This window comes from Phascolarctos cinereus, unplaced genomic scaffold (genome assembly GCF_003287225.1).
Source record: "Phascolarctos cinereus isolate Bilbo 61053 unplaced genomic scaffold, phaCin_HiC Scaffold_1;HRSCAF=81, whole genome shotgun sequence".
Taxonomy (NCBI): Eukaryota; Metazoa; Chordata; class Mammalia; order Diprotodontia; family Phascolarctidae; genus Phascolarctos; species Phascolarctos cinereus.
Window position 1 is genome coordinate 172122075 of NW_027555514.1, and position 14779 is coordinate 172136853.

A 14779-nucleotide genomic window follows, 5' to 3' on the forward strand; every position below is an offset into this window, starting at 1 on the left:
TGACCAATCTTGGTCCCAGAGAGGAGATGATGAAAGAGACTTTCCTCCCCTTACTGGAGAGATGGAAGACAATGGCTGCAGAATGCCTTCAGACATAGTCATTTGTTGATATTAACTATTTTTCTTTGTTACAGTAGAAGATTTATAGGGAGGGGGGATGAAGGAAAGAGAGCTAGGTTGGGAACTGAAGCTTTTCTTTCTTTTTTTTAAATATGTAGTCCTGGGTCATTTAGTGTTATGGCAAACAGGTCTACACATCTCAAAAGGCATCATGGCTATAATAATGAAATTCATAAGAATGACTTTATCCAGAAATGAATAAATTAATTTATAGTAGCTCTTCATTAAAGCCATGTTAGTATGAATTACATCCAAAAGATGGTGGTAAGGACTTGTTTTAGCTATTTTTGTATCTCCCCTAGTGTATATAGCCCAGTGCTTTGTGCATGTTCAGATATTCAAATAAAGTGAGATCATACCCATTTGAAAGTTCATCATGCCTGTGATTTGCACTTAAGTGTTTAACAATTGTTAAATCATTCCTCTCTATCATGAATTACTAGAATAAAATACATTTCAGTGCTTAAAGGGGCAAACTTCAGTTATACAGAAAATTCATTTATATAACACATTATTCAGTGACAATTTTGGAATAAGGCATACTGTTTTCTAAAACTCTCACTGTTTTAGAAGGATCCAATTACACTTACCATGTGCTTGTTAAAGCAGTTCCCCTAAAAATCTATACTAAGGAATTACTTCTGGCTAGAGAGCAAATTTTAAAGAAATAGAACTATTTAATTCCTAGAACCCAAGTTTTCTTTAAGAAAAATTTTTCTTTGAAACAAGCCTTTCCATGAAATTGATGTAAATTAGCGAGGTGTTATTATGCTATTCAAGTGAGGGCAGAATTCATTATATATTAATGAAGTTTTCAGAGATTTGAGGCTTTTCATTTTAGGGGCTTCCTAGATAACAAATTGAAGAAGACATATTCTTTGTGATAAGTAGGAGCTGACCTCCAGAAAAGTGCCCTACCTCAGCACCATGATGTGGTAGAAGGAGCATTTTAGTCAGAGTACCTGAGTTTGAATCCTTTCTACTTAATACCTGTGTGACCTGGAGCAACCTCTCTGGGACTCCAGAGAGGTCCTTCCTTATGTGTAAACTAAAACCAGATGATTTGGCTTGGCATAAAGAAAATCTTCTGCCTCAAGCAAGCAGTGAATTCCTTATCCCTGGAAGTTGTTTGACTACTTCTTGAGAATGTTCTGAATGGTCTTCCATGACCAAATTAGCCACATACAAAGTATTACCCCTACCCAAATTAAATCCTTTGTGGAATGAAAATTGAGGCAGGTCAGTGGCCCAGTAGATAAAATCCAAGGCCTGGAGTCAGGAAAAACTGAGTTGAAATCCAGCCTGAGATACTAGCTGTGTGACCCTAGGTAAATCGTTTAACACCTGCCCCCCCTCCATTTCCTCAACTGTAAAATAGGAATAATATCACTTATCTCAGGATTGTTTTGCAAATCAAACAAGATAATATTTATAAAGCACTTACCACAGTGTCTGGCACCAGTAGGCACTTAATAAATGCTTGTTCCCTTGTTCCAAGGCAAAGGGAATTTTCCAAGCACCCATAAGGGAATTTTGATGTACCTTTCCTAAAAATAACCAATCTGTAGGTTCAGTACCAGTGTACAGGATAGTTTTGTTTTTCATTGTTGAGTCATTTCAGTCACAGCCAACTCTTTGTGACCCCATTTGGGGTTTTCTTGACAAAGACACTGGAGTGATTTGCCATTTCCTTCCCCAGCTCATTTTACAGATGAGGAACTGAGGCAAACAGGGTTAAGTGACTTGCTCAGGGTCACACAGCTAGTGTCTGAGATCAGATTTGAACTCAAGAAGATGAGCTCTCCCCTTTATTTTATTATTTCTGTCTAAAAAGTTGTTTGTGCACCATATCCCAATTTTCCATTACCTCATGTTATAAAATTGGAGATGTGTTCCTACAAAAAAAGAATGATGGACTGAGTCAGAAGCTTTTAGGGAGAGAACAGATAAAGAGAATATCACCTCTGGCAGGCCAGACATAGTGGTAATTCTGGTGAAGTGACAGACAGTGTTAGCCTATTTGAGAACTGAACTGCCCATCAGCAAATTGGGCCATCTTGATGCTATACTATCTCTTAAAAAAAAATAAACCAAACCCAATAGCCTCTATAGCTAGCAAGGAAATTTTAGCTTCTTTCTCAGCTACTGTTTTTAGACAGTTTATTACTAACCCATTTGAAACTAGAACTGGGTAACACCAACTTAAGTACCATTCTGGAAACTGTTGTTAGTGTGGGGTGAGGGTAGCAAGAAAGGGGAAAAATAAGGTAAAAATATTTTTATCCTACAGGGATCAAACCATGAATACCAAATGAGTCCCCAATTTTATAATACCATTGAAAAAGAAATTAGAGTTTTTCTATCCTAAGGTCTATCTGCATTAGAAAAGATTTGGAACTGGAAAGGATACTGAAACATTGAATTTGGAACCAGAGGTTCTGAGTTTGAATCCTGAGTCTTCTTCTTCATCTTTTTCATCTTCTTCATCTTCTTCTACTACTACTACTAGTAGTAGTACTACTAGCACTACTACTACTACTACAAGCTGTGGGACTTTGGGCAAATCTCACAACCTTCTTGGGCTCCATTTGCCTTACTGGGAAAAAATAAGAAATCATCTAATCCAAAACCCTTCTGTCTCTAAATCCTGTGACCCTAATTAAAAGAACCTGGGGGGCAGCTAGATGGCACAGTGGATAGAGCACCAGTCCTGGAGTCAGGAGGACTTGAGTTCAAATCTGGCCTCGGACACATAACACTCAGTAGCTGTATGACTCTGGACAAGTCCACTTAACCCTAATTGCTTTACAAAAAAGAAAAAACAGAGTATGCTGATGTAGCTTGATACAATGGAAACAGCATTAGACTTGGCCCAGAAGACCACAAGTTTAAATCTTACCTTTCATATTCCCTATCAGTAAAACCTTGGATGGTCAGGTCCCTTCATTTTCTGAGCCTGAATCCCCTCATCTGTAAAATGAAAATAAATATACTATTTACTTCTCAATTGCAGTAAGGAAATATTTTTGTAATAGATAAAAAGGTATGTAGATTAAAAAGTCACCAATAAATAATAGCAGTGATTTTATTGTAATAAAATGATTTTTTTCTTTCCCTTTAGAATTTCACATTTTAAGAAGCCTGTATTTCTCTAAAGGAAAATAACTTTTTTTTATAAATGTTTTCTAAGGGTTTCCCTGAAGGGAAAAAGTATTCTTCTTATAGTTTTGGGAGGAACGTGAGGTAAATCTCAAAGTGCCATATAAATGTGAGCTATAATGCTGTTTAGGTGTTTAGATTAGGATTGAACTTCTCTATAGTAGGGCAGCTGGGTGTTTTGTAAGGGCCTGCTGCAGGAGGAGGAGGGAAGAAGGAGGCAGAGAGGCGTATATCCTATCTTCTGTTCCCTGTGATAAAAGGAAACAGTGGGAGAGTATCAGTACTGCACCTGTTTCAGGGCAGGGGCCATGTTGTTTTTTTTCTTTTCCCAGGACTTATACTCTTCTACTACATGTAGCACTGTGCCTTGTAAAAAATAAGTCCTCACTGTTTTAACATCATAACATTATATACCATTCATAATATATAATTGCATATTTGGATCTAAAAGGGAACTTTGAGAATATCTAGTTCAACACCCTCATTTCACAGATGAGGAAACTGAGGTCCACAGACAGGCAGTGTTGTTGGCTGACTCGAATGGAGACAAGTTGAATATGAAATAGCCTCTTCATATTCCTTTTGTCTTTTAATTAACATTCTATACATTCGGATACCAAGGGAAGTAATGTTATTTTTTAAGTCAACTTTTTACTATTAACTACACAAGTTTTTGAATATTTAAATGACCCTTCAAAATAGATACTCATCTATCTCCTTCATTACACAGCCACACACTTAATTAATTATCATAGCATCATTAATTATGTCCCAGGATGTTTACAGAAAAGTTTACTCCAAAGTGAGGGACCATATGGGGCAGCTGGGTGGCACAGTAGACAGAACATCTACCCTGAAGTCAGGAGGACCTGAGTTCAAATCTGGCCTCAGACACTTGACATTTACTAGCTGTGTGACCCTAGGCAAGTCATTTAACCCTGTGGCCTAGCCAAAAAAAAAATGAGAGTTATCTAAAATACCTGATTTTTGTTAAAAAGAAGCAGTTAAATAATTAACAATTTTCCTAAAACATGGTAATGATTAGATCATTCATTTTGTTTTTATTCATATTGATTTTTTTAAAATAAAAAATAATGGCACTGTCAACAGGAATAACCAGCTTTTACCTACATTCTACATATTTCTTTCAGTAATTCCAAATGTTACGTACATGGATGACTTTCAATGTGTACTTCCATTGGTTCAAATCACAATCCCATTACAACCAACTGGAACTGTCCTAGTAAAGGGTTGCTGTGACCAGAATATCCATCCCCTTCAACAGCCCTGGTGATGAAGTGGTGAACTTGACTGGGCTGATCTTTGAACCAACCCCATACTCAATGTCTTTCCAGCTGGGAAGGACATGCCAGGGCTTGCAGTCCACTGGCATAACCTTTGAAAAGCCAGGGTCACCTCCAGACAAAGGTCCTGGGACCTTTGTATAGCATTCAAACTCCAGGTCCAATCCTCAATCCATTGTGATTCCTAATTCCTATTCAGTAAGTCAGCCAAATAATGTGAATTGTCATAACACCAGAAAACTGAAAGGAGCTCTTTGTGCTCATAGGATCACAGATTTAGAACTGGAAAGTACTTTAGCTGCCATCAGGTCCAACCCTAATTTTATAGAGAGGTTATAAAACAGCTAGGCGGCACAGCAGACAAATAGGCAGCTAGGTGGTGCAGTGGATAGAGCACTGGGCTTGGAATCAAGAAGACATCTTCCTAAGTTCAAATCTGGCCTCAGACATTGCCTAGCTGTGTGACCCTGGGCAAGTCACTTAACCCTCTTTGCCTCAGTTTCCTCATTTGTAAAAAAAGCTGGAGAAGGAAATGGCAAACCACTCCAGTATCTTTGGCCAAGAAAACCCCAAATGGGATCATGAAGACTCGGACACAACTGAAAGAACCAAACAACAACAACAGTGGACAAAGCCCTGGATGGAAAATCAGAGACATCTAAGTTCAAATTCAGCCTAAAATACTTAACTGGTTGTGTGATTCTGGGCAAGTCACTTAAAAAAAAAAACTCTTCCTGCCTCAGTTTCCTTATCTGTAAAGTGGAAATGATTGCACATGAGCAGCTACATCCTGGAACTATTGTGATCAAATTAGCTCATATTGTAATCAAATTGGATAATGCTTATATAAAGTGCTTTGCAAACCTTAAAGTGCTATATAAGTGGTGCTTATTATTATTATTATTGTTGTTGTTATTTTCTTTTTGATTTTCTTTTTATTTATTTTATATATTTATTTTTCATTTTATTATCATTATTTATTTTTTATTATTATCACCAGGATCACATAGCAAGTAGATGTCTGAGGTGGGATTTGAATTCAGAATTTTCTGACTCCAAGATTCATGCCCTATCCCCTATGCAACACATTGCTAAACATTTTAAACAGTCATAGGGGAAAAAAATTAAATGTTAACACTAAAGAGATACAAAGACTCCTGAGCTGGAGAGCAAAGCAAAACCAAGTAACACGAGTCTTTCAGTGAGATATTACATGCAGATTCAACTGTCAAAGAAGTTTCTGAAATGCTAAATAGAGCAAGACATTAAATGTATGCAAGAATCTTAGATTTGGAACTAAAATAAGATGGTTTCTAAATGAGTCATTCAGAAATTTCCTTCTTTTCTCTCATTCACTTTCATTCAGCTTTGAACAATAGTAGGATTTGAAACATCTGCCATGATGTCATCATACATGGCTAAAACAACTTCCAGAACGGACAGCTAGTGAAACAAAATGTTTATAGCAAAGAATAGAAATGCTCCAAAGGAAACTAGATTTCATTGGTTCCAATACATTCTCCATGCAGTTGTCAAAGTCATATTTCAAAAACACAGGCCTAGTTACATCATTCCCCTCTCCTATAATCTTCAATGATTCCCTACCACCTATAGGATGAAATTCATCCTCTTCAGCCTGACATTTAAAGCCAGCCACAAACTGGTTCTCGCCTACCTTTCCAATTTTATTTCATATAACTCTTCTTTATAATGTTCTAGGCAAACTGGCCTTCCAGTCTATAGGACATACTTTCACCTCTGCCCTTGAAGAGGTGGTCTCCTATGCCTGGAATGCACTCCTTCACTTCTATCTTCTAGAACCCTCAGGTTCTTTCTAAGCTTAGGTCAGAGGTCACCTTAACTCCACATTTTGAGTATTTTGTCCATTCTGAAATAATCCGCATTTGCTTTGTACATGCTTTGTTGTTGTTCAGTCATTTTTGGTCATGTCTAACTTATGACCCCATTTGGAGGTTTTTGGAGGCAAAGATACTGGAGTGGTTTGTGACTTCTCCAGCTTATTTTACAGATGAGGAAACTGAGGCAAACAGAGTTAAGTGACTTGCCCAGGGTCACACAGCTAGTAAATGTCTGAGGCCAGATTTGAACTCAGGAAGATGAGTCTTCCTGCCTCCAGGCCCAAGGCTCTATCCACTGTACCACATGTTACTTATCTTTCCAGTAGAATTATAAACTCCTTGAAGCAGGGACTGTTTTTGTCTATGTATCTTTAGTCTTAGCACAGTTTCTTACCAATAAATGTTTATTGAGTTGAATTGAATTGGTTACTTTTCACCCAGGTGTACAGAATTAGTTTCAAGAATATGCTGATAAATGTTTAGCAGAGGCTGGGGAAGGGAGGGAATGAATACCTTATATACTGTTAATTTTAATTTGCATTATTCATATTTTTCCCATCACTTTCTAAAGGCTAGAAAATCAGCTAAATAATATGTCAAGCCTTGATTTTTAGTTTACTCATTTCTGAGATATAAATGCTTATGCTGAAAATTTAACCAGCTGGCTCCAGCACATCCCTGGCTGGTTTCCTTTCATGTCTATATAGGGGAGACAGGAAAGAATAAAAAGAGACCTGTGAATGCCAAGGAGGGAAGACAAATATTTGTCTTGCTTTTATGTTCTCTTATTACAGACCATAAGCCAGAAGAGTATGATTTTATGATACTTATAAAAGCTTCCAGAAGATAATCAGGAATGGACATACCCACTTTATCAAATGCTGTCATCCCATTTATTATTTACATAGTGCCTATAAATGTTATTTTCTCCAAATAACTGCTCCTTTCAGGCCAGGGGGAAGGTTGGTGGTGGAGCCAAGAGTAGGTTTGGAATTGAGGGGAGCTGTGGTTTGACCTACATGTTCTTCTAACTTGTTGCTGAAACTTGTAGTTTTAATGCTCACCACATCTTTCAGTGGTTTGGGATATCTATACATTTTGGTATAGTGGCACAAAACAGTAGATTTCAAATCAGAAGGCCATGGGTTTGAATCCTGGTGCTGCTATCCCTGTACAGGGTGTCTCCTCACTCTCTCTCACCTGCCACATCCAATCTCTTACCAGGATCTGTCAATTTCTTCATCTCTCCAGTATTCTGCCTTCTCTCCTCTGACACTGTCCTCATCACCTTGTCTTGATTATTGTAATAGCCTGCTGGTGGATCTGTCTGCCTTAAGTTTCTCCCCACTCCAACCCATCCTCCTTCAGCCACCAAAGGGATTTCCCTAAAACACAAGTCTTGTGATGTCACCCCCTTCCCACATCAACAAATTCCAGTGGCTCCCTATTACCCCCAAGATCAAATACAAAATGCTCTATTTGGCTTTCAAAGCCCTTCATAACCTAGCCCCCTCCTACCTTTCCAGTCTCCTTATACCTTACTCCCTCACACATGTTCTCTGATCCAGTGGCCTGGCCTTCTGGTTATTCTGTGAATAAGACACTTCATCGCTTGACTCTGGGCATTTTCTCTGGCTGTCCCCTCTGCCTGAGGAAGGCTTCCCTTTCTCACTTACTGACCTCTTTGGCTTCCTTTAAGTCCCTCCTTTTACAGGAAGCCTTCCCAGCCCCTCTTAATTCTAGTATTTCTTCTCTGTTAATTATTTCCTATTTATCCATATACTTGCTTTGTCCAGCCCAAGCATCACTTTGTAGTCATTGTTTGGGCCCTGATGGTTCAGAGTGGATGTAAATAATAATTGTTTCTGTTTTGGCCAGAAACCTTGATGGTTTCCCTCCCAGACTGTTTTTTTTTTAATTAGGTAAAAGAGGCCGTTCCTTGACTCTTTTCTTAACTAGTCTTAATCACTGAATGGGCATTGCCTCAGTCAAAGTGAGAACTTGGAAGACAGCTTAAAAAGACCAAGACCTCCCACTGCTTCCAGGGCCATCTCCAGTTGTCCTGATTTATATCTTGCCACTGGACCCAGATGGCGCCAGAGAGGAAAGTGAGGTTGGTGACCTTGCACAGCCCTCCCTCACTTAAATCCAGTACACCCAGTCATGACATCATCTTCCTGATGTCATGGAGAATGAAGGAGAAACAACAACTTTGTATATATTTGTTTGTATGTTGTCTCCCCTATTAGATTGTAAGCAACTTGAGGGCAGAGACTGGCTTTTGCTTCTTTTTGTATCTCCATGCTTGGCATAGTACCTGACACATAGTAGGCAAATAATAAATGTTAATTGACTATTATATTATTGTTTATGACTACCTCTGTGACATTGGATAAGTCACTTTACCTTGAAGGAGGGGGATAGGGCTGGATCATTGGGCTCTAAAATGAGAGGGCTGAATTAGATCATCTTTAAGGTCCTTTTCAGTTCTAAAACCTCTGATTTCTCCCCTCCCCTTAAGTCTTTACCCAACCACATGCTTGGCTAGATTAGCTCAACTTTTCTTCCATCAGAATTTGTAGGCCAAGAGAGCTGCTATTACAACCAAGAGTGGGAGGCAGTGACAGGTGAATGATATCTGGAAGCCTGGGAGGAAAAGCTGAAACCTGAGAAAGTCTCTCTGGTAAGTTTAGCTATTCATATTCATCACAGTTACTTTTTTTTGAAAAAGCACTGTGAATTTGAAATTGGTAAGGCAGATGATACCATGGGCTTGTACATCAACCTAGGATATTATATTATATATTATATTATAGCCTCACTTTGGATATTAGAACTAAACCAAGACATAGATTAGTGAAAGAGGCTACAATCCAGCAGCTCTGCTAGTACTTACTCATCACTGACTACCCAAATCTTCTCTTCCTTTTAGGATTTGGAGACTTTTCATAATGGTGTTTCTTGGAGGCTGATGAGAGAATTTCCTCTCAGCTCCCAGACTTTGTATAATGCCTTGTTTTGTACCTCTTTGGTGCATTTATCATGTATTATTATGTACCTTATATATCTGTGCGTCTAAGAAACATCCCCCAAACATCCCATTCCAGCCCTACCAGAGAACATAATAGTGTGTAGCAGAAGGAGAGAGCCTACTGGGCCACTAAGGAACCCTACAGAAGTCCTCTGATTGCCCCACCCCAAAACACTACCAGCTCAGAGACCATTAGAAACTGCCCCAACCCCATCCCTGGGCCCAGAGACCACCAAAGAGTAGCAGAACTTGAAGGCCACCAGCCCACCCTGGGACTCCCTGATTCCCCCAGCACCTAATCCCAAGCCCTTTCTGCCTAGATCCCACCATGATTTCCCCCTCCCAACAGTGCATCCAAGAACCATGGGGCCTTTCCATCTACCCTGCAGCTGAGGTGTCACCTCATTCCCAGTTAGAATGTGAGTTTCCTTTTTCTATTTGTATTCTCAGCACCCAACATAGTACCTGGAACATGGTAAGCACTTAATAAATGCTTTTCCATTCCATTCTATCTATGTATGCATCTTATCCCTCAACTACTCTGTAAATGTTATGGTGGCAAGGATTATGACTTTTCTAAGCTTTCTGTCTCTACTGTAGTATAGTTGGCTATTCACAGAGTAAGGGGAAGGGAAAGGAAGAGACTATTAAGCACTATGTGCCAGGCTCTGTGCTAAGAATTTACAAATATTATCTCATCTTAACCTTACAGTGACCCTGGAACATAAGTGGTACTATTATTCCCATTTAATAGCTGATAAAACTGATGCAGGCAGAAGTGAAGGATTTACTCAGAGTCACAGGTAGTAAGTGTCTGAAGCCAGATTTGAACTCAGTTTTTCTTAGCTACCTTAATATACATTTAATAAATGTCGGTTGAAAATTGTTAAATTAAGGGGCAGCTGGGTATTGCAGTGAATAGAGCTCTGGCATTGGAGTCAGGGGGACCTGAGTTCAAATCCAGCCTTAGACACTTAACACTTACTAGTGTGTGACCCTGGGCAAGTCACTTAACCCCAACTGCCTAAGCAAAAAACAAAAAACAAAAACAAAAAAAGAAAATTGTTAAGTTGTTCTTGGCAGTAACAAACTCTTTAAAAATAGCTTTTAAACCTGAGGAGCATAGACTCGAAATGGGACCTTAGCTATACCCCTTATTTATAACCCCTTTATTTTACAGATGAAGAAATTAAGCCATAATGATGGGAAGGGTCTTGTATACTCATTTCCAAGACAGTAAGAAAGGAGTAGAAACTTAAACTTATCTCTCTTTCTACAACAGATCTAAATGAAGAGTGAGTCAGTCAATTAAAGTTTATTAGGCTCCTACTATGTACCAGTTATTGTTCTGTACCTAAGTGCTAGGGAAACAAAGAAAGGCCAAAAACCCAGTCACTGTTCTCAAGGAGCTCATAATCTAAGGGGAGAGACAACATGCAAACAACTATGTACAAACAGGATATTTTCAGGGCAAATGGGAAATAATAGCAAGTGGAAGGCACAAGATTAAGGAAAACTGGCAAAGGCTTCATGCAGAAAGTGACGCTTCAGCTGAGACTTGCAGGAAGCCTGGAGGTAAAGATGAGGAGGTGGAGAGTTCCAAATGTGGGGGGAAATGCCCAGAGTATAGAGATGAAGGGTTGTGTATGCAAAGCCAGGAGGATCACAGTGCCCCTGGATCACAGAGTCTGTTTGGGGAGGGCTGTAAATGTTAGTAAAAAAAAAAACCTGGAAAGGTAGGAAGGGGACATGTTATGAAGGACTTTAAAAGCCAACCTGAGGGTTTTATATTTGATCTTGGAAGCAATAGGAAGGCACTGGAGTTGATTGAATGGGGGTAGGAGTGTGATGTGATCAGTTTGGCAATTTAAGAAATCATAACTGAGTGAAAGAGAGAGTGGAGTAACCTGAGGCAGAAGACCAACCAGCAGACTATTGATGAGAACCACCAAAATGGTGGCAGCATCAGAGAATAGAAGAGTGATAGATCAGAGAAGATGAACCCAGGTGGAAGAAAGGATGGCAGTGGAAGAACAAGGCAACAGGCAGGTCAAGGTCTGGGACTTGCTGTGATTCTGGTTGGGACTAAGATACACCCCCAGGGATTTAATAAAATCAAGAGCTCCTGTGTGGTATGATGTGGAGGAGAGGGGCCATAACATGTTTGCCTTGCCTCTCTCCTTGCTTAGATTCTTACAAAAACCAGATGGGCAAGAGGTTCACAGTTAATTATAAAATGGTATAAAGTTCTCTGCCTCTAAAGCTCCAGACAGTATCTGAAAGAAACAGATCTATTGTTCTGTCTCTTCGGGGCCCCAGCACTCCCTTTCCAAAAGAATAGCATAAGGTACAGGAGGCTTAAAATAGCATATTGCAGTACTTCCCCGCCCTGTTTTCTAACACCCCAAGGTGTCTGCTATTATTAAAAGATGCCATGAAATCCCTCCTACCCCACCTTAGAATTCCAAAACGCAATTTTAATTCATCTTATATTAAACACTAAATACATACCCAGTAGAACTTTTACTAGGTGGGGAGAGATAACTGAAATTGAACAACTATAAGAAGGATTGGGCAACTTTAAAAGGTCTAGGATTTGATAATGTATTGCAACAAGCTTTTCAGGCCAGAGGATTTTGATCCCTCGTTTTATAGACAAAAACACAAAAGACTTTTATAACACATCAAAGCAAGAAGAAATAAAGAGAATTAAAATTCTCAAAAACAAAAACAAAAGCCTAAAATGGTAAGACAAAAACTCACTTGCCTCTTTTGTATAGAGTGAAAAGTCTAATATTACATATATATATATATATATATATACATACATATATATAATGAGTAGATGCTTAATAAATGCTTATTGACTTTTCAATATATATATTTTTAAAAAGTTAAAAAAAGCATTTATTAAGCATCTACTCAGTGCCAGGCACTCTGTTCACTACTGGGTATACCAAGAAAGGAAAAAAAAAATTTTTTTAAATAAATAATTCCCCACTCTCAAGGAACTCACAGACAAATGGGGGAGATGACATGCAAAAAAATAATTAAGGTGTGTGGGTGATAAATTGGGAGTAATCTTAGAGTTAAGGTACTGAGATTGTAAAGACCTGGCAAAGGCTTCTTACATAAAAGATGTCATTTTGGCTGAGGCTTGAAGGAAGCCAGGAAAATGAAGAGGTAAAAATGAAGAGGGAGAGAGCTCTGGCGTGAAGAATAGCCAGTGAAAATACTTTCAGGAGATAGAATGTGTTTGAGAAAGAGCAAGAGTCCTGTGTCAGTGGATTGTAGCATACAGGGAGCAGGGTCAAGTGTAAGAAGACTAGAAAAATAGGAAGTAGCAGGCAATGAAGGGCTTTGAAAGCCAAACAGAGGATTTGACATTTGATCCTGGAGATAAAGGGGAGTCATTGGAGTTTATTAAATGAGGTTATGTGCTTTTACGTATTTTAGGAAGATCAATTCAATAGATGAGTGGAGAATGGAAGGGAATGGATAGAGAATTGAGGTAGGGAGACCAAGAAGTAGGACATTGCCATAGTCTAGGCATAAGATGATAAGGGTGCACCAGGGTGCTTACAGTGTCCGAGGAAAGAAATGGTTCTATACTAGAGATGTTGATAAGGTAAAAATAACAGGCCTTGGCAAAGGGTTGATTATAGGAGGTGAGAGGATATAGGACAGCGAGGAGCCAAGGATGATACCTAGGTTGCTAGCTCAGGTGAGTGGGAAGATGATGATGCCCCTGACAGTTATAGAAAAGTTAGGAAGAGGGGCGGATTTAAAGGGAAAGGTAATGAGTTCAATTTTAGACATGCTGAGCTTAAGATTTCTACAGGACATCCAATTCAATCTAAAATCAATTGGAGATGCAAGATTGGAGGTCAACAGAGAAGTTATAGCTAGTCAAATAAATCTGAGAATCATCTGCATAGAGATGATCTTTGAAACCATGGAAATTGATGAGATCACCAAGTGAAGTAGTATAAAAGGAGAAGAGAAGGGGACCCAGAACTCCATATGTAATAGGCAAAGATGCAGGTCCAGCAAAGGTAGTAGAGAAGTGATCAAATAGGTAGAAGGTGAACCAATGTCATGAAAACCAAGAGAGAAGAGAGTAACAAGGAGAAGAGGATGATCAGTAGTGTTAAATGTTGTACTGAGGACAAGAAGACTGAGATTTGATAAAAGCCCATTAGTTTTTGGGGTTTTTTTAGGCAATTGGGGTTAAGTGACTTGCCCAGGGTCACACAGCTAGTAAGTGTCAAGTTTTTGGTCTGAGGCCAGATTTGAACTCAGGTCCTCCTGACCTCAGGGCCGATGCTCTATCCACTGTGCCACCTAGCTGCCCCAAGCCCATTAGATTTGGTAATTTAGAAATTATTAGTAACTTTGGAGAGAGTTATTTCAGTTGAAGCTTAAAATCAAGACTGCAAAAAATTAAAAACAGAGTGAGAAAAAAGAAAGAAGTGAAAGCACCTATCATAGATAGCTGTCTCAAGGATTTGGGCCACAAAATGGAAGAGGAAATGTAATACAAGATAAATAATTAAGGAAATTCATTAGGTAACTGTTATGCCCCCAGGAAGCTGTTGTCTCCCTAGATTCCCTAAAGCAGCTGGTGACTCATAGTCCCATGTGATCCTCAGGCTTCCTGACTTCTTGGGAGAAAGACACTGTTCATCTAAACTCATGACCACCTGTATTAGAGTGCCAGAGAGTAGTGTCTGCAAAGTCACTGCTAAATCACTTTCTTCAAAAGCTGTTGACAAAATACAAATGGAACTTTCCTTAAAATGATAAATAGTATTTATCTAAAACCATCAGCAAGTGTTATCTGTAATGGGGATAAGCTAGAAGCCTTGATAAGATCAAGAGTGAAATAAGCGTGCCCATTATCACCACTATTATTCAAGATTGTACTAGAAATATTAGCTTTAGCAATAAAAGAAGAAAAATAAATTGAAGGAATTAGAATAAGTAATAATGAAACAAAACTATCACTCTTTGCAGATGGCATGATGGTATACTTAGAGAATCCTGGGGAATCAACTAAAAAACTACTTGACAAAATCAATAACTTTAGAAAAGTTGCAGAGTACAAAATACATCCACATAAATCATCAGCATTTCTATATATTACCAACAAAACCAAGCCGAAAGAGATAGAAAGAAAAATTCCATTTAAATGAGACTTCTTCTCAGTCTCAGAGCATCAGCTAATCTATATCATCCCGTTGAGCATTAGAACTCCAAACATTAAGGCCAAGATGGTTCCTCATTCTTATGTCTTTCCCAGTCTC

The 14779-nt window shown here is 38.8% G+C and overlaps 1 protein-coding gene across 19 annotated transcripts in view; it reads left to right on the forward strand.

Annotated features, from left to right (window-relative positions):
• Positions 1-14779, forward strand: part of LMNTD1 (lamin tail domain containing 1) — a 218799-nt gene that overhangs the window by 167912 nt on the left and 36108 nt on the right. The window contains exon 13 of one of the 19 annotated variants that reach the window (XM_078155054.1): positions 8402-8419. The exons of the other annotated variants lie outside the window; for them this stretch is intronic. The gene's annotated coding sequence lies outside the window, so the exon portion shown is untranslated. Of the gene's footprint in view, positions 1-8401; positions 8420-14779 lie in introns of those variants that run through there. 19 annotated transcript variants of the gene reach the window in all.